Consider the following 24887-nt stretch of genomic DNA (forward strand, 5'->3'; position numbering starts at 1 on the left):
TCAGATTAGCCACCGTTGTCTGTCGGCCCACTGTTACTATCATCACGCTGAATTAGGCATATTATTTTCACAGCATCTTAGTCCCAGTTGGCACACACAGAATATTAGGAGAAGAAAGACAATAATGGGAATGAGTATCTTCGCTGCTATGTTCACCCATGATGGTATCCAGCTGAACAGATTGTCGAACCACGTGCTGTTGTCTGCTCCACCTTCTGTTCTCATTCTTTCTTCTAAATTATGCACTGCTATCACGTGTGACAGTGTCCCGTTATCAGCATCTGAAGTTGGTACGAACGTGCAGCACGCCCCCCCCTAATTTTTTTTTGTTTTGCAAAAACCGCCGCTCATCGGCGTGATAAGATCTAAGACATATCTGTTTTGCATCGTCATCAGGCGCAGTGCACAGTGCTCTATTTTTATGATGTTGAATCCTTCTTCATTGTCGTTAGCCAGCTGGATGAGCTCCCAGCGTGTTATCTGCAGCCATTTCACGTTTGTGCTGGCTTGAACGCCTGGTGCTAGAAATGATGCAAAAAATGTCTCTGCAGATGAGAAAAGCTTGTACTGCTGCGGGATTTCAGCAAGGAGTTCTGACGATTTGGACGAAATATAATTGGATCTTTTGCTGCGTGACAACTTGGTTCTCAATGTTTCTTCTGACAATAGTTTGTATGCTGGGGGCTCCGTGATTGTCTCATCGGGCGCTGTTGATGGTTCAGCCGATTGCCCTGCTGCCCATATGTCAGCCGATTGGCCTGCTGTCGAACTGTCAGCCGATTGGCCTGCTGTCGAACTGTCAGCCGAAGGCCTTGCAGTAAACTGAACGTGGCTCTCTGGTATCAGCATTAGTGCTGAGTGAAGTGTGGCTAGGGCACAAGTGCCCCTACAGGATGCTGGGAGATGCAGGTAAGCTCATTTGCCACAGATCCAGTATATGTCCATTAATGCGGCAATGCCTTTTCTCATATCTGGTATTATTAAAGTCTTATTGCACTGCTGTGCATTTCCCATATTCACCTTCCCTTCTCCATGGAAGCAAAATTTGTGCGGTATTTTCTTTTGAATCTTTATGGGTCTCTCCAGTGGTGTGACCCATGTCAGCTTGGTGATATGCTGTGACCAGATGGGGATGCACGTTTCTTTTACCCACTCGTATGTTTCGTCTGGCAGCCCTCAAAGCCCCTCAGCTTTGCATTCAATTGTTTCTTCATGCCACTTGTTGTCTGCATACCTTGTCCCTTTTATGATGAAAAATGGCTCTTGGGGCAAATTACTCCTTGTCGTCTGCTGGTGCATTTTTGTTCATTTTCCAATTTTTCCATGGTGACTGTGTGTACTTGAAATGTCTTTTTTATTCTACACAGCATCAGATGAATCAAACATTGGGCCTCAGACAAGGGTACTTTCTGTGGAATTAACATGTTTGTGGTTCCAGTTGATGAGGAATAAGTGAGCACACGTAGCAACTTTCATTACTTGCTTGCTTTGCTGCGGTGCTCATGTCTGAATACCATTTATTTGATTGGTCAGGGTGTCGGGGGTCCTCTATTTCATCTGACCCCAGGTTGTGATAAATATCATATCTGTTTTTTCCCGCCCCCCTTTTTCTCCTCCCTCTTTTGTTTTTTAATTGGGTACCAACTCGTTGATATTGCAGCGGGAATATTCTGGACCATGCATCATCAATGTTGTTCGTGGTGACATGTGTGTATTCAGTAGTGGTTTCTGGTGCCGTGTTTGTGTGCATGCTTGTATTTCTGGAGTTAGTCAACCAATAATAATCGTCATTTACATCCCATCCAGGCTCTATTTCCTTGGCCATAGTATTACTCAACAAAGGGATAGCAGTTTTGTTTTCATGCGATGGTTCATAGGGTGGCGTTGTATTTATACTATTCGATTCAACGTTATAAGTGTCCTTCGAAATGGTTGTTACTCCAGTCCATATTAGTTTGGACCCTGGTTTTATCATGTTAGCCCCGCTCCCCCCTTTGTTCATTTCATTTGCCACAAATAAAACGACGTTATACCAAATAAAATAAAACATCATTATTGCAAATAGTATGGCAGCATATTTTATAACGCATTCCACATTGCTCAATCTACTGGCCCTAGTGGCATCCCTATGTGGGCGAGACAAATTTGTTAAGGCATCATGAAAAGAAACATATTTGCAATTGTTCATTCTTTTTCATCTTTTACTTAGTTAGGCATTTAAGAATTTCTTTCCATTTATCATAAAAACAATGAGGAAAACTTGGAAAAATAACATAATTCATATGAGAGTAAGAGAGAAAAAAGGGAAAGAGAGTGGGAGAGAGACAGAATATGTAAAAAAACATTTGCTTTTCTACTATACTTTTCCTCTCTTAGTTGCAGTTTTCATCATGTCAGACTGTGTTAGCAATGCCATCCAAACAGTCTGTTTCATTTTGTGGGACTGCGACACTGCATGCCCTTCTCACGTCCGAGAGATGTACCCAGTATTTCAGTCCCTTCACCTTAACTGCAGTTGGTGTGCTGTACACCACTGTGTATGGACCATGAAGTCTTGGTGAATTCCACCTTCTTACAAAGCTTCTAACATAGGTGTGTTCCCTTGGCATTAATGGCCCCTCCAGGCTATCTGCTGCTGGCATGGAGGTGTCTGTTGCTACATCTTCAGTAAATGACGGAGCAATTTGTTTTGCTATGCTGCGTACTGCACACGTTAGCTGTGCTAGGTATTCCTTAAACTCTTCCCCCAGCACTGTGGCAGCCCTGTGTGCATCAGACGCCCTCCTAACAGGAGAGAGCGGCGTGTGCAATCTTCTCCCCGTCACGATTTCGTGGGGGCTCAAATGGTGACCCTTGCATGGCTGATTTCTGAGTTGGAACAGTGCTAGGGGCAGACAATATATCCCATTTTTTTTCAACGTGCTGCATAATTTCGATAAATTGCTTTTGAGCAGCCCGTTGATCCTCTCCACAACTCCATTGGCCATTGGATGATAAATCGAACATAATTTATGTTTCATCCCCAGAAGGGAGGTTACTTCTTTGAAAAGATCATTCACAAAGTGCATGCCGTTGTCTGAACGGATCACGTCACAGATTCCCCACCGCGAGAATACTTCTCGCACAAGGAACTTGGCAGCACATTTTGCATCAGGATGGGGGCAGGGGCCCGCTTCCACCCACCGTGAAAAAGGGCATACCACCACAATCAAGTGTCTCGCTCCATTACATCTTTCTCCCATATCGGCGTAGTCGATATGTAGTTCTCTGAATGGACCTGTAGGGCGTGGCAAAGTGCCACGCAGAGTTCGTAATGTCATTCCTGAATTGTAAGTTTGGCATGTAGTACATTCAATCACAAATTTAGACAAGTATTCGTGCAGATTGGGAACAAACCAATCCTCCTGAATGTCTGAGGCGATGTGTTGTTTTGCAACGTGAGCTGGGAAGTGCAGTTGTTGGAACGCTACTTCTAATAATTCTACAGGCATCACTACCTTGCCTGTCGTTTCCTGTCTCCAAATGAGATCTGTGGCTGATTGTTTACACCCTTGTTTGCCCCACAACTCCTGCTCTTCCGGTGGGGCCCTTCTCTGGAGTTCTATCAATTGTGCTATGGGCGTGTTACTGTATGCTTCTGCTGGTTGTTCTGCTGTGGCTGTTTTTACAACGTACTCTGATGTTGGTGTCTTATTGAAGTACGAGGCCTCCTTCGCTGCTGTGTCGGCTGCCGCGTTCCCCAATAAGACAGCGTTTGTTTTATTGGTATGGCTTGGCATTTAACCACTGCCACTACCGATGGCTCTGCTAAAGGTTCTATTAGTTCATTTAGCAACGTGGCATGTTGTACAGGGGAACCGTCTGCTCTTCTGAACCCTCTCCTTCGCCAACGTGATAGCCCTGAGTGAACTACGGTGGTGGCGTAAGCTGAGTCTGAATATATTGTTACTGCACAATCTTTGACTGTGTGTAACGCGCTGATTAGTGCAGTTAGTTCAGCTGCTTGTGCAGAGTAGTGTGAGGGGAGGCGCTTTTGAACAATCACTTCGTATGTGTCTTCTTCCATGCGCACTACTGCCATCCCCACATGTTTCTCTCCTGTCTCTGAGTTTATGGATGCTGACCCGTCTATGAAATAGATTTCTCCTTCTGTAAGGGTATTTTCTCTTGCTTTGGGAATGTCATCGCCCTCTCCCTCATACGTGCTACAATCGTGTTCCTGTAAATCTTCAGTTGTGCATGGCTCTGTAATGAATGTGGCTGGGTTCACTGTCTTGCATCTGACCACGTGTACATTTGGACTGGATATTATTATTTCATAAGCAGATGCTCTCTCTGTTGTGAGAGTAGATTTTGATCTTTCCAGGATAGCAAATAATGAGTGTTCCGCATATAGCGTCACTGAACATCCCATTACGATCGTGGCACTTTTCTCAATGGCGAAGGCCGCTGCAGCGAGGGCCTGTTCGCAAGCGAAATGTCCCTGCATTACTGGATCTAATATTCCACTGTAGTATGCTAATGGCTTGTGGCCTAGCAATGTCTTTTGTGTCAATACTGCTGTCATCAATGTTCCATTGCTGTGTGAAAACAGGACAAAATTCCCTTTCATAATCTGGATTTGCAAGGACTGGGGCGTCTGCAATAAGGTCTTTTAATCGGGAGAATTGGCCAATTGTCTCATGTGTCCATTTTATTGAGGCCCTGTTCTGTGCTTCCTTCAGTGCTTGTAGCATTGGCCGTGTGTATGCTGCATAATCGAGGATCCATGCTCGGCAATAGTTACATATTTCTGCATGTCTTTCACTGTTTTTGGTATGATAATGTGTCGAATGGCAGCTGCTCTGTCTGGTAGTATTCTTTTTCCATCTTTAGATATTTGCTGGCCTAGATATACAACATCTGCAAGGCAGTATTGTAACTTTCCTTTGTCCACTTTGTATCCCTTGGCAGCCAATACGTTAAGAAGTGTTATCGAGTCTTCTCTACACTCTTCTTCTGTTTTGCTGCAGACGAGTAAATCGTCTACGCACTGTATAATGGTGCTCCCTACATCTATGTTGCTGATGTCTTCTCGTAGTACTTTGTTAAAAATGCTTGGGCTCTCGCAATACCCCTGTGGGAGTCTGCGGTGTTCATATGTGCTGTTTCCTAATGTAAAGGCTGTAAGGTACTGCGACTCTGGTGCGAGTGGCACAGAGAAAAATTCTTTTTTCAAATCAATGACAGTGAAGCAAGTTGCCTCTTTTGGTATACTACACAATATTGATGCCGGGTTAGGCACTAATGGGAACTCTTTTTGGATGACGTCATTGAGTGGGCGGAGATCCTGGACCATTCTCCACGCCCCTCCTTTCGCTTTTTTAATCGGAAAAACCGCTGTGTTGCATGGGGAAGTTGATGGCACTAAGATACCTTGGCTTAGGAGTGCATTCACTGTTTCTCTAATACCTTCCTCTGCTTCTTTAGATATTGGGTATTGTTTCACTCTGGGTGGGAGGGCACCTGGTTTCAGTTTTATCGTTATGGGAGTCAACTCATGCAACAATCCCACATCGTGTAGCCCTGTGGTCCAAATTTCAGGTGCTACCCTGGCCATGTCTTCGTCAAATATTGTCAGTGGGGCCTTTATGTTAGCCATGAGTGGGTTGTGTATTTCTCTGTATTGGATCATAATGTCACATGGTATGCTTATTTCCATTATTATTTCTCCATCCCCCTCGTAATCGGTAAACAATTCTTCATCAGTTATATCTTTAAGCATTATGTTCCGCTCTATGCATAGCACACTTCTCCACTCGCGTCCCTGCATGTCCAGGCCTATGACCACAATGCGTCTGTTGGAAACTTGAACTGCCTCAATGTCTATAGATATAATTGTGCCTGGCACTACATCTGTTGGTGTGATTGGGCGGAATATGAAGTCTGATGGTATTCTCCACTCTTTTTGTGTTATTTCAGGCACTACTCGGGCTAATACCTGTATTCCATAGACGAACATGTCCATGTCAATGGGGATCCCTCTTACTGCAACTTCCTTTGTAATCGTGCTTATTATCAGCGTCGAGCACACTATCCCTCTTTCAGTAAAAGCTATGGTCATGTTTAACTTACTGAGCAAGTCTTGTCCCATCAAATTGATTGGCGCGTCTTCGTAATACAATAAGGGTGAGCGCACTGTTTTCCCCCCTACTGTTACATCAAGATCTTTTGTATAAGGAACTTTTAAAATAGCCCCAGAGAACCCCTGCGTCTCCAAATTTCTTCCCGAGACCTGAAACCGCCCTTCTGTGAGACATGATCTTTCTGCTCCCGAGTCTACCATAAAGATAAACTGCTTGTTTCCTATCTCTGCCGCCACTAGTGGTTCCTCATTTGCAATTTGTGTGGTGGATAGGACTGGACACGCAAGTACTCCCTGTGGGCTGTCCTAGTCTTGGTATCTTTGCTGACCTGGCACTGAAAAAACATTGTCACCTACGACCGTTACGCCACGGAATGGTGCAAGGGCACCATTTGCAGCTGCTGCAAAAGGGTTATTGTTTATGCTCCCTACTGAGTTTTGTCTTGCCATGGGCAGTAGTGCGTTTTGATGTTGTGGCTGCTGCTGTTGCTGCTGTTGTGGGGCTGGCTGTCTTTGTTGCATTCGGGGGTCATAGCAGTACTGATCTTGTTGTCCCCCCCTCCACATTGAAGCTCCACAAGGGCTACCTGGGTGTGGGCAGCCCCACCCCTGTTCATTGTTCATGGGCTGCTGCTGCCCCTGCAAATACCCTGATGGTCGCATTCTACAATCTCGTGAATAATGTCCCCACCTTCCACAATTCCAACATGACCCCTGTTGTCCTCCTCTTGGTCCTTGCCCACTATACCCTCTGTTTCCCATTCCTCCGTATCCTCCCCTCTGCCCACGGTACCCACCTCTTCCTTGGGCCGGCCTGTTCTGCCACTGTGATCCTTGGCATGGCTGTTCCTCTCCGTTCCACTGTCCTTGGTCCTCTCCAACCCACTGCGCTGCTATCCCAACGGGCCTTCCTCCCGCGTTTTCCTCTCCTTCGTTTTCTCTGTCTGCGGTTACACTGGCAGTAATGGCGGCGACATTCACTAATTTTGTCTGCACTAGTTTTGCTTCGTCAGCCAGCCCCTTTTGTGTGACCTCCTTTTCCTTCTCTTTGATCTCCTCCAATGGTGTACAATTATGCTCTGAATTTCAGGCCACCCTTTGGCTTCGATCCAAGCTATTTTGTCCAAGGCCTTCTGTACCTCTTTCGGCAACCCCTTTTTAATGATAAAATAAAATAAGGCTGTTGATTGATTCCATGCCGTACCAGTTTCACTTCTCCATAAGTCTTGCACTCGCAAAATGAATTGCGCAGGATCCTCGCTCTCCTCCACCGTGCACTGCATCACTGCATGTAAGTCTGGAACGTCTGGAAATGCACGCCGCAATGCATCCCACACTTGTGCTCGAACATTGTTGAATGGTGATCCATCGTGGCGATCACAGCTCATTGTTACTCCCGGGAACCCTGCCCTTTCCCAGATTGTGTCTGCTTGGTCCCCGATTGCTGATACTAATAAGCTTTTCACATCACCTATAGCTAACGGCATGCCTGCCGTGTTCTTCTCAAATACATGTATCCACTTACCTGCTCCTCCCGTCAGCGGTGGGAGGAGTTTTAACAGGTTGTTTTTGTCCATTTGGGCCCACGGGATATAGTTTGGCCTACCTGCTCCTTTATGTACCAGTGGCATTTGTAGTTTCTGTTTCTTTCCTGCTTTGCTCGTTCTCCCTTTTTTCATTTTACTTACCAGTATGTTCCTTGTCCTCCCTGTTCGTTGTCTTAATCTACCCTGCCATAATGGTGGTGATAGTGTGTCTGGGTAACAGCAGTTTGGCAGTGGGGAACCCTCTGCGGCAGCTGCCTCTTCGTATTCATCTAAATCATCCCATACTTCTTCTATTTCTGACTCTGGCTCGTTATTATCCTCCCAGTTTTCCTTGGGTTCACTTCCTTGTCTTTCACCCTGATCTCCACTTTGTTGACTCTCTGGTGTATCTGGGCGTATAATTCTCACTGGCTTGTTATTCAATTGGAACAGGAACTGTCCTGACTGCCACTCTTGTTCTTGTCTTTGCTGTGATGACGTCCTTTGTGATGCTATAGATTGTCCTGATGCTGAGGTTGCATTGCTTGCTGCCCCTATCGGAGGTGTGAGATCTGCCAGTGACAGCGGGGGTACCTCCCCTCCCCCTTGGAGCATTTGCCCCTTGTTGCATAAAGCTCCTAACCGTGTTATTTCCATTTGTGCGTGTGCTAGGTGGCGATTTAAATCGCCTGGTAAACGTGCTAAGTTCACAGCAGGCGCACTCGTGGGGCCGTACAGGCCTCCTTTGTCATATGGTGGGGGTTCATGGGCTGTTGCCCCGCACGGAGCAGTGAGGGTGGGTGGCATATGCATGGGCTCACTAAACCCTACTGCTGGCCTGGTCATTAAGGGATAGATTTTTGTTACTTCGTTCTCGGTTGTAGTTGTTGAGCACTCCCCTTTTGGTGTCCCGCTTACTTCTTCAGGTATTTTCTGCTTTTCTATCATTCGGCTTGTGCCTACCTCTGCCGTGGGGGTAACTTCCTCAAACATTCGCCATAAATCTAACACTTCTCTCCGGTTCTGTAACTGTTTCCCTTTGTATCGTGCTTGCAAATGTGTTGATACTAGGTCCAACACTTTTTTGTCGAATGACCCTCCTCCTGGCCAAAATGGTATAACCCCATCTCCTTTTATCTCAGTGATCCACTGATCGTGATACTTCTGTATCCTGTCGCTATATAGTGGAAGGTGCTGGCAAATATGTGCTAGTGGAGTTACTCCCAACATGGCAATACTTCTTTTTTCCTTTTTTGTGTGTTCAGGTACCCTTGAGTCCCTTCCCACCTCTCACTTGGTATGTCAGTTACAATATGTGAAAATACGTTCTTTATCAATGCTCGCAATTATGGTATGTCACATCAGCTGTTCTTTCTGAGAGGTGTTACCTGGTCACCTCTCACAATTTATTTCTTTGCCTATTATTCATTAATCAACAAGTTACTTGTACTGAAATACTTTGGCGTGTTCAACAGGACATATACACAAAGCAGACCAACAAACATATTATCATGCAACATACACATGCACTGCCTGCGCGCGTTTGTTCTTTCCCTATTCCCGTTACTGTCCCCGGTTTTTCTTCTTCCCTATTCTACCTACTATTTCGCATTCACTCCCCACCTCTTTCACCTTTATTATGTCTCAAGATTTCTTACCTCCACGGAAAAAGAATATTCTAAAACTATTCCGAGTCTACTCAATATACGAGACCCCTACTATTTTCTCTTTATCTTTATTCTGCACTTGGTCGGGACAAATGCTATGCGGTGCCGCCTTCGACCCCATACGGGCTAGGATACCACTTCTCTTCTTCTCACTTCTTACAACACCTAATGGCCATATAAAGGATAGATCAGAAAAGCCTTGCCGTCACTCACACAGACCCTATTCTTAACTACCTCCCTTTGTTGCTAATTCCCTTCTTCCCGTATTTCCCCTTACCTTCCTTTGGGGTCTTTGCAACCGGGACTCCACGTGTTCAGTAAGGTACTCCGAGGGTCGCCGCTCACGGCCGGACCTCGCTCAGGCCCGTCCCCCAACCAAGCTGTGGCCTGCCTTGGTGAGCAGCCTTTTCGATGGGGTATTCGTCAACCGGGAACCCTTGACCCTTTCTTCTTGATGTGCACAGTCTGGTCAACCGCGAGGCGATGGTCTTGCTGGGGGCGTCCTGAATCTCGCTGCCGGGCGGTGCAGGCCTCGAGGCACCTCTCTAAATCACGTAGCAGGGGTCACCAAAAATGTAGGTGCCTTTCCCCGGCTTACTACGTGTAAGAGAAAATAAAATAACCAACACAACCCCTGTCGGGGAAGGAGGCACTGAGAACCGGCTGCAAGAGTTCAAAGGATGGTTTATTTCTCCAGCTAGAAAATAACCCAAAAAACCCCTAAAAAACCATTTACATCATCACTCATATATATATCAATTACAGTAACTCTAACAAAAAATACTAAATGGACCCGATTGGCCAGGCAATGTGGTGCTGTAGGTGTGGGTGGCATCTCTTCCTTCTGATTGGCTGAGTGGCTGACGAGATGATGGACGTCAAATATCTTGTGCTCCACGCAGGACAGGGTCCGGTCACTGTGGTCACTATCTAAGCTAATATGTTGCATTTGTAAAACACTAAATAAAAAATTATCTAAACATTTTATACTTCTTTTCATATTTTTATACAAATCACACATAGTATTTATTGTCAATACAATTGGGTCATTCGTGGCTTTAATTGGAGGCCTTAACCTTTATTGTGCATGTAAAAAAGTCAAGCTGTGTTTCACATATCTCCTAAGCTTTAGACCTATTAATATAAGTAAAAACATATATTGTGGCAAAGTGCTTAAGGTTGGTAGCGGGTGTGTTGGGTGGGTTTCGCAGCACAGGCGAGGGTCTGGCACTTGAAAGAAATAGCTTACAGGGAGCGCAGGGTCAGGATGGCAATAAATTACTCTAAATGGGGGTGGGTGGCTTGCACGTTTATGGGGATGAACGAGCAAAAAGTGCTTAGCTCATCCTGGTTCACATGCTGGTTCTCATGCTGGCAGTGATCTCAGAGGAAGAAAACTGTATCATATTGGTTGTTGCAACTTTCTCCAGCTTCAGCGTGAGAACGGGAGCGCAGAGCTTTCCTTCACAGGGAGAGTGCAAGAGTGGGGGCCAGCCAGCTGCCTGCGCGCCTTGTGTGTGTCTCTGTCCTTGGCTATTGCGGTGGAAGGGGGAGCTGAGCCTTGCTGTACTATCGCAGTGAGGCCTGTTTACCCAAGATGGAGTCGAAAGGGGGCACAAAAGATGGATGCCCCGTGTCCTGCTCAGTAGTCCCATCTATGTAGCGGTCAACCGTGGTTAACTTTACATAAGGGCAAGGGGCAACCCCACTACCGGAGGCAGGTGGTCCAGGTCCCGTACTGAGGAGTGTACGGGGCGAGGGGGCCTAGGGGCCCCTCACTCCCATACAGTACTATTGCAACAAGTGTAAGGTAGGGAATAAGCCTTGTGCGCTAATTCAGGAATGGAAAAGAGTTTTTTAAATGAGAATAGATAGCCACTGTTCAACTAAAGAAACCAAACCAAGTTAATATTCAAATATCATTATAAGAGAATATCCCATATTCAAGCGTATATTGTACACCGCATCAATCTTGCAAGAAGTGGTCACATGAAATAATGAACACAGGTACATTGAAAATATTATCTTGGATAAAATTGAACTTTTTAAATTTCCAGTTTGAAATAGAAATTGATAATGTATACATGCCAAATATACACTTTTAAGCTTTTTTAAAAATCTTTTAAGTGCATATTATCTGATAATGGTATGCTGAATATTTGGAGAGGAGCCTCTACACTATCACTTTATCAATTAAGAGTTCAGATCAATTATAATTTTAATAAAATAGTGCACTGAACGAATGAGCCGAACATGCTCAAAATCTATTATTAGAGAATATAAGTAAATACATTCATCAATTATTTTGCATATCATTTCTAGGATGAAACCTCATCTAGGTATTAATTCCTGTCAGATTCACCAAGCTTTGAAAAGATATTAGAAGTTGCAAGATGCCCTTTAAAAAATGCTTTAGAACTACACAAATCTAATGCTGTGTGACAGGATAGCTCGGTGTGAGGCACAAACCGTATTCATACAGGATAAATATCCTGAAATTGGTCAAATTAAATGCAGAGGTTGTAAAGAACTGAAAATCTCTTACTTTGTCCAAGGGCTTGCCATCTCCTGACATGGCTTGCAGTTCGTATGAGTGTCCTTGTCTTTGATTTGTAGGTTTGTGGGGTTCCCCAACTTGGTGGTGGGTGCTTTACGGTGGGGACCCTCTGGAGACTATGGACCATAGCTTAGCAAATATCTCTGATTTCAGTTGGTGAGTAGAAGAATGGCTGCACCTTTCACCTCAGGGGCCATCTCCAAGGCAGCAAGTTCTGTAGTATTCCTACCTAGTGGGTGACCTCCCCCCACTGCCCTTCGATCTCAGTCCCAAGCTTACTCCGCTTCTTCCTCTCATTGCCGGAATTTCCTTTCCCCTCAGTAAAGCAGCACTAACTTGTTCTTCCTCCTGCTTCTAGAATCTGCCCTAAAACAACCCAATCTGCTAGAATCATTTTGGTCTCACTGGCTAGTAGAGGTATTTGTCCTCCTCCCTCTCACTCTTAATGATCTGGCCCCTTCTCTTCCTCTAGCCAATCACGCTCACCTTCTCTCTGCCAAGGAATGTTCACTAATGGCTTCCTTCAACAGTCTCTCCTGAGCAGCTCTTTCACCCAGTGCTGGAGGTCAGCCTCTATGGCTTCTTTGTGATCTCTCTCAGACTGCCTTCTTTTTGGTGGGTTGTGGTCTCCAAGTCACCTCCCCAGTCTCTTGGTCTTCATCAATGTCTTGCCTCAAGACAAGTGTCCAGTGGTTTCTCTCCTGATAACAACTTTCCTCCACCTGCCCAAAAGCAACCCACTCTCTGTTGGTAATAGCTTTACCACTTTTCTATTCTCTCTCCGTTGGTAACAGCTCTCTCCTTCCTTTTGCGCAAACAATTCCCTCTGTCATGGTAAAAACTCTTCCCCTCCTCCTCTTCCAAACAATTCTCTTCCTGTTCCATACAGACGCCTCCAGAATAGTGCCCTCTCCGTAGTCCTTTCTCTCACCACTCTCTACCAAACTCCTTCTTCCAGCACCTGATTGGACTCCCTACCCTCTGTGAATGAGCAAGCTGGCATTTAGAACTTTGCATTTCTTCAACTTGGGTTGCATGACGGGGTATGGATTGTGTTTTGTTCACAAGCCTATTCTTTGATTAGGTTGTGTGCCAGTTGTTATGTAGGCGGGAAGGGGGTTGTCTTGAGCTTATATTAAGGCCTGCCACCATGTTTGATTCTAAATCTTTCTTGGGCATGTGTGCCCTCCTCCCCCCACCTCCCTTTGGAGCCCTTCAGTCATTGCTTGGTTTGAACTGGGCCCCTCTTTTTTCTCAGGTGTAAAATATTTTTAATTTGGTTTTTGTTTTTGTCTTTGGTTTCTTTGAAACCTTTACAAACAAGACAGTAAAAAAAGACAAAATACAAAATACAAAGTACAACAATGTGTACAAAATATAAGACAAAGCATACAACTTCCATAATAAAACTTTAACTCATGAACATGCCTTTAAACACATTGGGCCTCATTACAATTCTGGCGGTAGCCGTGCCGGTAAAACTGGTATGGCTGCCGCCAGAGTTGCATCCGGGACGGTACCTGCGAATGGGCAATTACCGGGTCATGGCGACCTTGGCAGACCCGGAAATTGCCCATTTGCAGGTGCCAGTGCCTGTCAGTCCCCATTCCCATTTGAGCCCCATAGGGCTCAATGGGAATGGGGACGTTGGATGGACCGGCACCGTTCATAACGGAGCCGGTTCATCCGATGAGTTGTGCTCGCAAGTGCTGAACTGCCCGCCAGGTCCGACCGACAAATATGGTGCAATCGTTCCCCTAGGCTTATACTCATGGCTAAGATGTTTCAAAGAATGGTAGCCATGAAATAAATGTACAGTGTTCACCCAATCTTGTTTGTACAAAGCCTTCTTTACTTTTGCTGCATTCATTACCAGAGTTAAAGTGTCAAATCCCTGTTCTTTTAACACGGTTTCACAGTTGACCCTCAATTTTCCTAAATATGTGTCTGAATTATTGGAGGGATCCCCTCTCCCTTTCAGAGCCAATCTTGCCACCATATATACATGGTCGGATTTAGACGACTGTATTTTCTGATATAAAGATAAACTCTGGCATTGGACCCTTACCTTAGGCCCAGCTCATATCTTATGACTGCCACGGGGAGTCCATTTGGCACCCCTAGTACTCGTCGCCATATCTTCCCCTCTAATGGGTCTAGCCAACCATAGGTCTTATCTGGCCAAAGTTCTAGACCATATAGCAACTTGGGTACCAGCTTCCCTTCGTAAAATTGGATTCCTGTCCTTATTGAGAATCTTCTGTATCTCTCGTCAACTTGAACCTGCTGATTCGTTAGACTCTGGGCTTCAAGGTTCAGCAGCAGTTGTATCTCCCACTGAAGGGCTTTGGCAGAAAAACGAAGTCTAAAAATGTTAGACTCTACACTTCCCACTAGATATTCCTCACACTTCCACTGCCTTGGATTTTGGTTTTTGCAGGATTTATTGTAAGTCCATTTTCTATGGCATATTTCAAGAAGGCACCCAAGAGCCTCCTAACCCCAACCCTCAAGCAATCGGATAGCAGGAAATCATCAGTATATGACACCCAGGCAGTTTTTAAAGGTCACAGTTTAGGTGATATTAAGCCTTATGGCCTTAGAGTCTCTCCTATGTCTGAAACATATATGTTAAAGAGGCAGGGAGCCTATGTGCATCCCTGCCTCAGTCCTATGTTGGTACTTACTCTATGCAAGAGAACACCTGCTTGATTTAAGCGAACAAATATTCCTGACCTTTCGTGCAGTGCTACTATCAACCTCAATAATCTTGTTGGCAAGCCCCACTGTTGCAATTTTGCCCATAGTCTACTGCGGTCATCCCGGTCAAACGCTGCAGACAGATCTATCGAGGCCACATAAATGGTCAGGTTCTGTGTCCCCCTTGTCCTCTCCTATAACTCCCTGATTATGGCACTGCTAATGTGGGTTGAATGGCCCCTACGAAAACCCATTTGGAAGCTATCTAGCCTCTCTGTTGATCCTTACTATCCCTCAAGATAACGCAGCAACCCTCCTGCAAAGATTTTGCTTTCTATGTCCGACACAGAGATTAGCCTATACTTCTTTGTATCCCATCTGTCCCCTCTCTCATAGATCGGTGCAACATAGGCTGACTTCCATGTCTCAGAGAACAACCCACTCTCCATGATACTCTTAAACAGGAAAGAAAGGACAATCAACCAGGTATTCGAGTCTCCCTTTAGTACATCATTAGTGATACCACTTGGGCCTAGTGCCTGAGATGTTTTCATCCTTTTAATTAATCTACTAATGCTTTCCCGATCTAACTCAAGTGTGTAGTCAAATGGTTCTGCTACTTCCTGATCTTTATTCTCGTCATGTAACTGTGCTTTACCTGTTGAATATGGCTCCCCAAAATGTTTCATCCATACTCTCTCAGGAACTGCATTCAATTGGCACTGTGCCGGTGCTTGATTTAATGAGTTCACCGTGGCCCAAAAGGACCCGGTGTCTTTTTTTGATAGAATTTTGAGCATGTTCTTCACGCCACCTTGCAGCATTATCATTTTCTGTTTTTTACAGTAGTTCTTATAATTTTGTTTTAATGCTCTGGATTTTCTCTTTTTCTCAGAGAGGTCTTCTAAGCTGTATTTTATAGACCTCAACCCCTTTCTAGGCTCTTGCCTTGTTAGAACTAATGCCTTGTTATATTTATGTACATAGAGACTATTTCTCTCCTTCCCTGGCTTTTTCTCTTCCATCGATGGTTTCTCTGTATTTTTTTTACAAGGTTTTCAGGTAACTATATACTGAAAAACAGGCAATGTTCCTTTCATACAATTGAACAATACTCTGAAAACCATAGTTTAAATTGGACACAGTCCTTACTGTCCATTTCAGTCTCCCCCCCCCCCATTGACGAGAATAAGATCCTTAATGATACTGCACCCTACCCTTACGTAACACATTTCAAAGGTTGCAGAGATCATATTGTGGTCACTCCAATTATTGCCGACCACTGCTAGGTTTAAACAGGCCTCGAGCAGCTTGTAATACGCAAAGACATAGGCCCTCATTAGGACCCTGGCGGAGTGGGTTTCCGCCAGCGCTAATCGCGGCGGACCCGTCCGCCGTACTACGAGTTCCCTTAGCGCCATGGAGGTTTTCTCCGCCTGGTTTTGCCGGGCGGAGAAAACCATGGCGCTAAGGGACCTCGTTGTTAATTACGCCGCCGTACTTTACGGCGGCGTAATTAACTCCTTCCCCACTCCCATTATACCCTATGGGGCAAGAATGGGAATGGGGAAGGGTAAAATGGGGATTGGGGATTTACCGCTCCGCCAAGGTCGGCATGGGGTGGTAAATCCGCCAACCCCCATGGCGCTATCGACGGCTTTCCGCCGTGCTTCGCGGTGCATTTAGCACCGCGTAATCCGCCAGGGTCGTAATGAGGGCCATAGTCTAAGACTGATGTACTATTTCCCCTTTGCTAGGTTTGTGCCCTTTTAGCCAACTTCCCGTCAGTACAAGGGATCATTTTCAAGTCCAAAGATATCATTATTGCCACCCATTATAACACTGTTGGAGTCTTAAAGGTTTGCCGAATAGGGTCCAAAGCCATCTCCTATCTCATTCCCTGGAGGGATATTGGGAGGTCTGCATTAATATCACCTGCTACCACAACCATACCCCCCACGTTTACATTCCTCCAGGCAGTTATTGTCTCCTGAATTTGACCCAAGTCAACATTTAAATCTGCCACCCCGATGCCAGTAGATGTTCATCGACAGAAGCTTCAGTGAAAGATTATCATTTTCCACTTCTACGGCCAAAATTCCAAACGGTGTGTTGGGTATAGCCTTCACCAACAAACCCTGGCTCGTACGAATTGTTGCTAGCAAGCCTCCTGAAAGCTTTCCTACTGCACCTGCCCTGGCTGCCTGGAAAAAGACTTCATAGCCATCTATCGCTGGGCAAGAGACTAGCCAAGTTTCCTGAAAAAATATGCAGCCATTTTCTGCCCCATCTCCAACAGCCCTTCCCAATTACTTTTGTCATTTATTTCCCCAACCCCATTGTGCATGTGTTGCAAATCCTGAGTTGGTTCTGGGGACCCTGCTCTACAACCAGCCGGACCTCCCTTCAGTGTAGTTAGTATTCCACCCTGAGTTTAATCTATGGGCAGCGACCCTATTATTCTTATATGAGCCGGCATAAATTACACATGCATTTGACTGTGATCGGATGGGAAAGTGAATCATTTCTATATCCAGTGATGAAATTGTTCTTAATGTTGGAATTTCTGCAAAAATGGTAAATCCATTAGTTCTATTTAAACAAAGATCTACCCTGCAGTTCAGCATACATGACATGACCACTTTTATTCCCTTGATTAGAGTCGTCCCTAAATCCCTGTTGCAGAAGTATGTATTAATTGTTCATCTCGTTGGGCCTAATGGGACCTTCCTGTTGACAAGGACGGCCCATTGAAAATCTGGGTGGGATTTCTTTACCTATTCCGTCTCTCTCTCTACGTTTCCGGGCCCCTCCATGGTCCAATTACTTCTGGGGTCCCCTCCTTGAGTTGTTGGCCAATGCAGTTTGCAAAAAAGGCTGTCCAAATACACATTTGCCTTGCAGTTATTAAAGTTAGGAGGGTTTTCTTTGCTTCTGTCCTTCCTTTCGGCATTACTATTCAAATGTGCTTGTTGCTCAACAGTTCTCTTTCCGGGAGGGACTGCCACGGAATGTTCTCCTTGAACCGTGAAGATCCCTGATGCTGCTTCTGCAACCTTCTGATCAAGGCTTCATTACCCATATTTCTGGCTCTTCTACTGGTCCCCTCCTCACTCTGACTTCTGGCCGGCTCTATTGTACCGGCTCGGTCACAGCGCAAGTTGTCCATTTGATCATATGCATTAGTTATTTCTGTTTGAGTGCTTAAGGAAACAGGTAGATCAAACTATACACATACATCCTTCTTAGCTCTTTTTCCTTTGTTAGTCGTCAATTCTGTGCTTTCCTGTTTCTCCTGGCATCTTTTGTTTTCCACTACGCAAGTTCCCAGATGTAGCCCCTCCATCTCCAATACTCTACTTGAATGTGGCAAACCGCTTTGGTTTTTCCTTGCCGAATAACCGAAGAGCAACTCAGAAATGGGCAGGTTTCTTAGCTACTTCCTTGAGGAGGCTTTGTTTCTCTTCGGTCGTTTTTAGGTCTTCAAGTTTTTTTCCCCAATTGTCACTGACCTAAGGTCCTTCATGTGTAGGTCCACAACACTACGTCCCATCTGTTATGCTGGGATGTTGGCTTCCTGTTTGGGCAGTTTCTCAGACTGCAGGATTTCCCCTGAGTGTTCCTGCAGCTCCCCAACTTTGGGAATGTTCTCCTCTTCTTCTTCCAAGGACTCTATGATAACAGACTCAAGAGGATCTTGCCGCCCTTCTGGATGTGTTCTTGCCGTTGCGACCGGACAAATAATTTCCTCCATATTATCTAATTTGCAAGCAATGGCATCCAAATAGTTTGAATGGCCTTTCACCTCCTCATTTTGTCATACAGTGCCACAAACAAGCTTAACACCATATTCAGAGATGAGATTGTTGCTGATGTGAGATGTCTTTGCTCATCTGCTTCCAGCAATGTATGTTGTAGTCCTGAGTCGTTTGTTTTTAACTCTGATGACTGTAGACCAGTATTGGATTTATCCAATAGATTTACTAAGTCTGTCAGAGATCCAAAGGCTGAAGCATTGCAAGATTGCTGGCTGACGCTTGCTTGGGGAGGAGCAAAAACAGGGTCAATCGCCTTGAATTCACAAAGTCAATCAAGCTGAGATTGTTCACATGAGAGTGGTCCACTACTGCCATAGCTTTGGGTCTTGCCGTCAATATAGCCTCTGTACTTGAAATAGATTTTTTTTAAAAGCCACTTCTCAGTTCGCCCTTTATTGGGGAGCCCAAGTTGCCTCTTAAGGGTTTGTGACAAATTGGAGGTAGCACGGTGTCTTGGAGCAGTGGCCCCTGTCTCTTTGTGAAGGCACTCCTATTGGTTTGTGATTGTGCAGCACAGGCCAAGTTGGATGTCAAATCTGTTACTATTGCATCTTCCTGAAAGGATACACAATTGCCGAAGCTTAGTGGACCCTTCCCTCGGGTTACCACCATGCCTCCTATTAAATCTCCGGCTAAGCCCTTTGTGTTCTTTCCCGGAGGTGACTTGGAGCTCGCCTGACTCCTCAGGCCAGGTCGTCCTGCCGAAGGGAGACTATTAATCATTTTTAGTTTAGCATCAATCCACTGCTCCCTTCTGCCACTCCCACTTGATGACTTTAAGTTGTTGTTTGGAATTGGAGCCATTTTCAGCCTAGGACACTGACCCACCCTGCACAGATGTAGCGGTGTAGCGCAGTGAAAGACTGCAGCCGAGCTGTTAGGCAGCTAGCTACACAGAACAAAAAATGGACCGCCCACAAATCACTGCAGTCACTGCACTTGTTAATATAATGTTGTGTATAGTGGGTAAAAAGAATGCTTTAAAAAAATACTTTCCTCAGAGAAGAGAAAGTAAAAAAGTAGCATTGGGTGGCCAAACAGAAGGTAAATTACACAAAGGTGCACGGTCCGCACAGTGCTTTCCTGTCCGGCACCTGCTTTTGTTCCAGATAGCCCCCACGCTCAAGCTGCTGATTCGCTCTGCATTGCACTGAGCTAATCCCCCGTTAAACCCCGCTGTCGGAAAAAAACTGGGACCGGGGCTGCTCACAGTGCTCACTGCTCACAGTGCCACAAAATCCTCTCCTTTCCGCTTTGTTCCCTGCACTGGGCTAGAGGAATGGACCTCTCAGCATGCTCGTCAATGAATCAGTGTATAGTCAAGTCAAGCCGCACCGCACTAGGAACTCGCGGCCAGGTGTAAATCAAAAGACAAGGAAACGTTTGGTAAGCAAGGGAAGCTGCACATTGTCAATGTAAAGCTTTCACTGCTCGGAAATGGTAACTTTGCATTGCTTGTAATGCTAGCCAGAGTAGGAGAACTATGCCTCTTTGTTTTGTCCCTTGCACGGATAATGCAGGTACATGTAATTTTATTTATACAGTGTAACTTTGTATCCATGGGACTACGAACGTCTGTGTGAATGTGAAACATTCTCGTGAATGCTTCCTCCAGCAGATGTGCTGTGGCCAGAAAAATGTACTCCCACACTCACCAGTGAATTCAAATTGCTGCAGATCAGTTATTCATTCCCCCATCAGCACCAGAGACTTCCTCTCCTTTCAAGGGGCCTCATTACAAGTTGGCCGGTCTGGAAATAAAGTGCTGTTACCAGCACTTTTCCGGACCAGCCAACTACAAGTTTGCCAGTAGGGTGGAGGATTTACCTCCAGCTCTGATCTGGAGGTATATCCGCCACCCTACCGGCAAAAAACTGCCAGTATTACTGGCCCGGTAACACCAGTGCCGGTATTGCCGGCAAATGCCCCCATGGAGTCCTATGGGATTTAGTGGCGTTTCCGCCAATTGGAGTCTGTCGGCAAGTCCTGCTGGTCCAATAGCACAGCAAGTCGAGGGCGCGCATTGCCATCTGTGCAGAGCCTGCTGATGCAGGTTCGAAACCCGGCAGTGCCAAACTCAGCCTTTCATCCTTCTGAGGGCAATAAATGAGCACCAGACACCGTGGGTAATAATAAGCAGCGCTCAGATACCTGAGGGTTCATAGTGCTATATAAATGCTAAATTATTATTATTATTATTATTAATTCCAGCAGACCAAGTGGCAGAAACGGTATTCCAGTTTGCTGGCATCCCGCCGGTAATACCAGCGGGATACCGGCAAAATCATAATCTGCCTCACTTGTCTCCCACACCTCGCCCTCTTGCCTTTTCTTTTTCTTCATGACTCCTTCCCTGTGCTGCCACGTCTCTTGCTGGCGTGTGCTGACATGACCCCATTGTCCTGGTGGCTCTGACGCAAGCAGTGGTCACGCCTATATTTCTGTACTTAAGCTGAAAGTGAAAAGGAACAGTTCTCTCTGGTCGATTTTGTGTGTGTGTTTTATTGCCCGCCATGATGGAATTGTTTTCTCTTTTGTATGCTGGTTTCCATGTTTCACAAAGCAAAATGTGCTACCTGTCTGATGAACATTAAACTAGTATTCGGAAGGGTACCTGGTTACTGCCTTGCTCTGCCCAGGTCGGTACAATAATATCAACAAACGAATGAGCAAGGTCAAGTCGATCTCTGCTGAAGAGTAACCACTGCTACACCCTGAGTGGGTAACGACACACTGCTGCTTCAACGATCCTGGCAGCTGAATGCACTGGCAATAGGCGTGACCGCGCCTGTTGACAAGATGACGACTGCATCCTAAAGAAGTGGATCCTTCCACCTCTTAATCTGAGCCACTAAGCTCCTCGGATTCGACCAAATAGGACCCTCCACTCGTAAAGACTCTCCTGTCCTGATGAAGGCCTACACCATTAGAGCTCACCTAGCTCCACGCAAAATGGCCGAAACACTGTCGTGTTGACATGTATTATATGTTGTTGTTCAACTCTTGATTGTGCCCACACTCTATGGGCCCTCTACCTGTCTATGATTCCACTGAATTCTCTAAGCTTCCTTCCCAAGGAACCTATAGAGAATGAACAAACTGTACAAGTAGATGTCTCAAATATTGACTACTTGATCATTCGTACTTAGGTACTACACCTTGTATGTCCTCAAATGTGAATGTCCTATGTTTTTGAAAAATACCAGTGTGTTATCACTGCACTTCAAAATAAAACCCTTTTGTACAGAAGAACAGTTTCATGAGAATTCTGTGACCACCCACACAAGGGGTTACCCACTCAGGGTGTAGCAGTGGTTACTCTTCAGCAGAGATCACCTGACCTTGCTCATTCGTTTTTTGATATTGATGAACATGAAATCCATCATTTAATAGTTCATAATAGTTAATAGCATTAGTGCCCATTGTTGAGGGCACTAACAGGTCTTAATTGCACTTGCCCGTCATTAGCACAACTTGCATGCTTTAGCATATGTTATAAATGCTGTATCATATCATATCATGTTTACTACACCAGACCTATGATGTCATTATCGGGGCAAAGGAGGGTGACCTGGCAGCTGTTGACCACCCATGGACACATGTAGCTTACACATTACGCACAGTGACTATATCAGGCTGGTGATGACATTATAGGGCTATTTGAGGCTGCATTTGTCAAACCTAGGGCAGCACCCCTAAGACTACACATGATGGTGGCTTATCAGGCACATGTAGGTATTATTGGGACTTTGGGACATATTTCAGCCAAAACCTTTGCCAATGCTGTTTTTTTGTTTAGCTTGGATCATGTGATGTATTTGAATTGCCTTTTTCCTTGTGCCCAATAAGCAATCTTTAAACCAATAGAACCAATGTATGCAATAAAAACACACTAGCACAGATGTTGGAATGGTTTTTTGCGACTCCATTTCATCTGTGCAGTAACCCCAGACGCAAGGACGTCTGCTTTGTTAGTAATAAAACACCTGTTGAAGAAAATGCGGACTAGACTGTACATTTTGTAATGGTTAAATAGTTTTTAAAAAGTGCATTATTATAAGACTAAACTGATAGTTCTGTAAAGGATGATCACATCTCTGTATTTTTGTTTCAATTTTCATATGCAAGATGAAGGTTAGCAGACAGCCTGCATCATAACTTCAATTGCTTCTGTGCCAGAACATTCTGGAAGACCACCACACAAAGGATCTGGGGTTTCTTCTACACGAGTGAACTCTGCAATGCACACTCTGCAATGCACACTCCTGCTTCCGGCCACACTCCTGCTTCCGGCCACACTTTTGCTTCCGGCTACACTTCTGCTTCCGGCCACACTTCTGCTTCCGGCCACACTTCTTTGGAATCATCATGTTTTCATACAGCATATTTTGAAAAATCAAATAAAGATATTTCTTTAATCTAATTTGCTCTTGACAGACTTATACTTCAGATATGTGGCGTCTTTCCTACTGGATACAGCATTTCAGGTAAGCCTTTGGGACCAGAAAAAGACAATCCACTTCCAGAAATTGGAGATTGGAAACACGCTTGCAAATTGAGCCTCTATTTCAAACCCATTGGGCTGGGTGACAGAACCCCGAGAAGTGGAAAATGGCGACAATTGTGAGAGCGAGTGTGATGAAGACTTAAGGTAAGTTTTTGTGGATTATAGAAGGTTCCATGTCATTCCTGCCAAAAACATTCCTTCGAGGTAATTTACTTCGAAATGTTACTTCAATTTTTAAAAATGTTAATTTGGGGGGGGAGGTCTGAAACCCTCTTTTCCTCCTTCGCTGCTACCCCTTTACCAAACCCCTGCCCGCCCCTTGGTACCCCTTAACCCACAACTATCTATATATTTCAAAGTACTTTTCGAAGTAATCACTTCCAAGCAAGGGTGGACTGGGAACCAAAATAGGCCCTGGAAATAATTACTGGGGACCCAAAGAGGCCCTGGAAATAATTTTCAAAGTGGCCCTATTTGACACATTGTCAGCAAGTCCAATGCTTTTCCTATGTGAGAATGTGGAAATACCACACAAAAGAGGCCCAGGGTGCATAGGCCCACCGGTAAATCTCCAGAGTTCCCTAAAGGCCAGTCCAGCCCTGCTTCCAAGTAAATTACTTCGAAGTAATTTCCGACATTGAAACCACGGAATACCCTATAGTATACATCGATGATTTTGCTTGTTAAAGTGGCTTTAGCCCCGCTGTTAATATATATAGGGATGCAAAGTGCACTGTGTGTCCAGAGGCAACAGGGTAGAACATATATTTAAGCAAGCCTGTCTGGTGTTGTCTCCCCTCATCGAGTGGACATTTTGGGATAGCGGGCTGCCTTGTTTGGCTCTTGTGTTAAACTCCTGTTCAGTGGCAAAGTGCAGAATATGGGGTCTGTTGAGGATTATATCAGGCTATAAGGGATCATGCCCTGCAGGTAACTATGGAACCTGTGTTATTTACTATTTAGAGCAGAGTGAGATCATGTGAGTTACAAACAAAGTACCTGGGGCAGAGAATTCCATGAACTGAATGAGGGATTAATATAGCGGTTAGAAGGAATACTGCTATAAGGAGCTACACCATGAAAGGAAAAGGGGTGCAGTCAGCCATTATACGCAAACGATCACTGTAGTCTGTTGCATAATAAATAACCTTTATGTCTAGAAATCTAAACACTTTCTGTGGTCAAATTTTCTTGCATTAGGAAGCCACCACTTTCCAGAAAGATTGATATCGGCAAATTTATGTGAGAAGGGGGTTGCTACAATATTTTAATAATAAAGGCAACCTGAAAAAACAGGTGCCGAGCTATGACAGAGTGAAACATTATTTCCAGTAATAATAATCATTATAATGTATTTCTTATATAGCACTACATACCCATAGGTCTCAGAGCGCTCTAATACCAGAAGACATTATGGAGAAATGTATCTGAATGAGATGTGATGCCCTTGCTTTCAAAGGCTTTGGACAAGAGCTCTAATGACAAAGGAGATTTGCCAACTTTGCATCCATTTAAAAAATACTGTTTGTATATCTGAACAACATATTTGGAAACAAAGATAATTGTAAAATGCAATTTGTCTTAGTTGATGCGCTTCGAAATGGATTTGTGTATAATTTGTTGCAACTCCATTAAGGCCTGTGTGCTAAACAAACCAGGTTTTAGTAATCTTGTGTGCAAAATTGCTAAAACGAGCAGCAACATATTGAACCCAGGAGGGATATCCTCCCCATTCATCCTAAACGGTGTTGCTTGTTCTGTTATGTTATGTGAAAAAAGAGGAAGGCGAGGCGTGCATTTCACTTCCCAGTCAAATGCAAGTAGTAACTGATCCCAAAATTCAACAAGTATTATCAGGGTTGAATCCCTTCTGCTGCAGTTCAGTTGCTCTGTTGTTCTTATCATCCAAGCGCTTTCTTGTCACAAACAATCATCAGGGACGCTGTATTTCTTTACAGGTGTTACTAATTAGTTGCTCTTTCAGTCTC

At 44.9% G+C, this 24887-nt stretch overlaps 1 long non-coding RNA gene across 1 annotated transcript in view; it reads left to right on the forward strand.

Moving 5' to 3' along the window:
- LOC138527253 (uncharacterized) overlaps positions 1-22815 on the forward strand; it is a 138438-nt gene extending 115623 nt beyond the window's left edge. The window contains exon 6 of the long non-coding RNA XR_011283832.1: positions 22521-22815. This is a non-coding gene — a long non-coding RNA (uncharacterized lncRNA). The remainder of the gene's footprint in view (positions 1-22520) is intronic.
- Positions 22816-24887: the final 2072 nt, after the last annotated feature.

This window comes from Ambystoma mexicanum, chromosome 14, assembly GCF_040938575.1.
Source record: "Ambystoma mexicanum isolate Mex_15411 chromosome 14, UKY_AmexF1_1, whole genome shotgun sequence".
In the NCBI taxonomy this organism is placed as follows: domain Eukaryota; kingdom Metazoa; phylum Chordata; class Amphibia; order Caudata; family Ambystomatidae; genus Ambystoma; species Ambystoma mexicanum.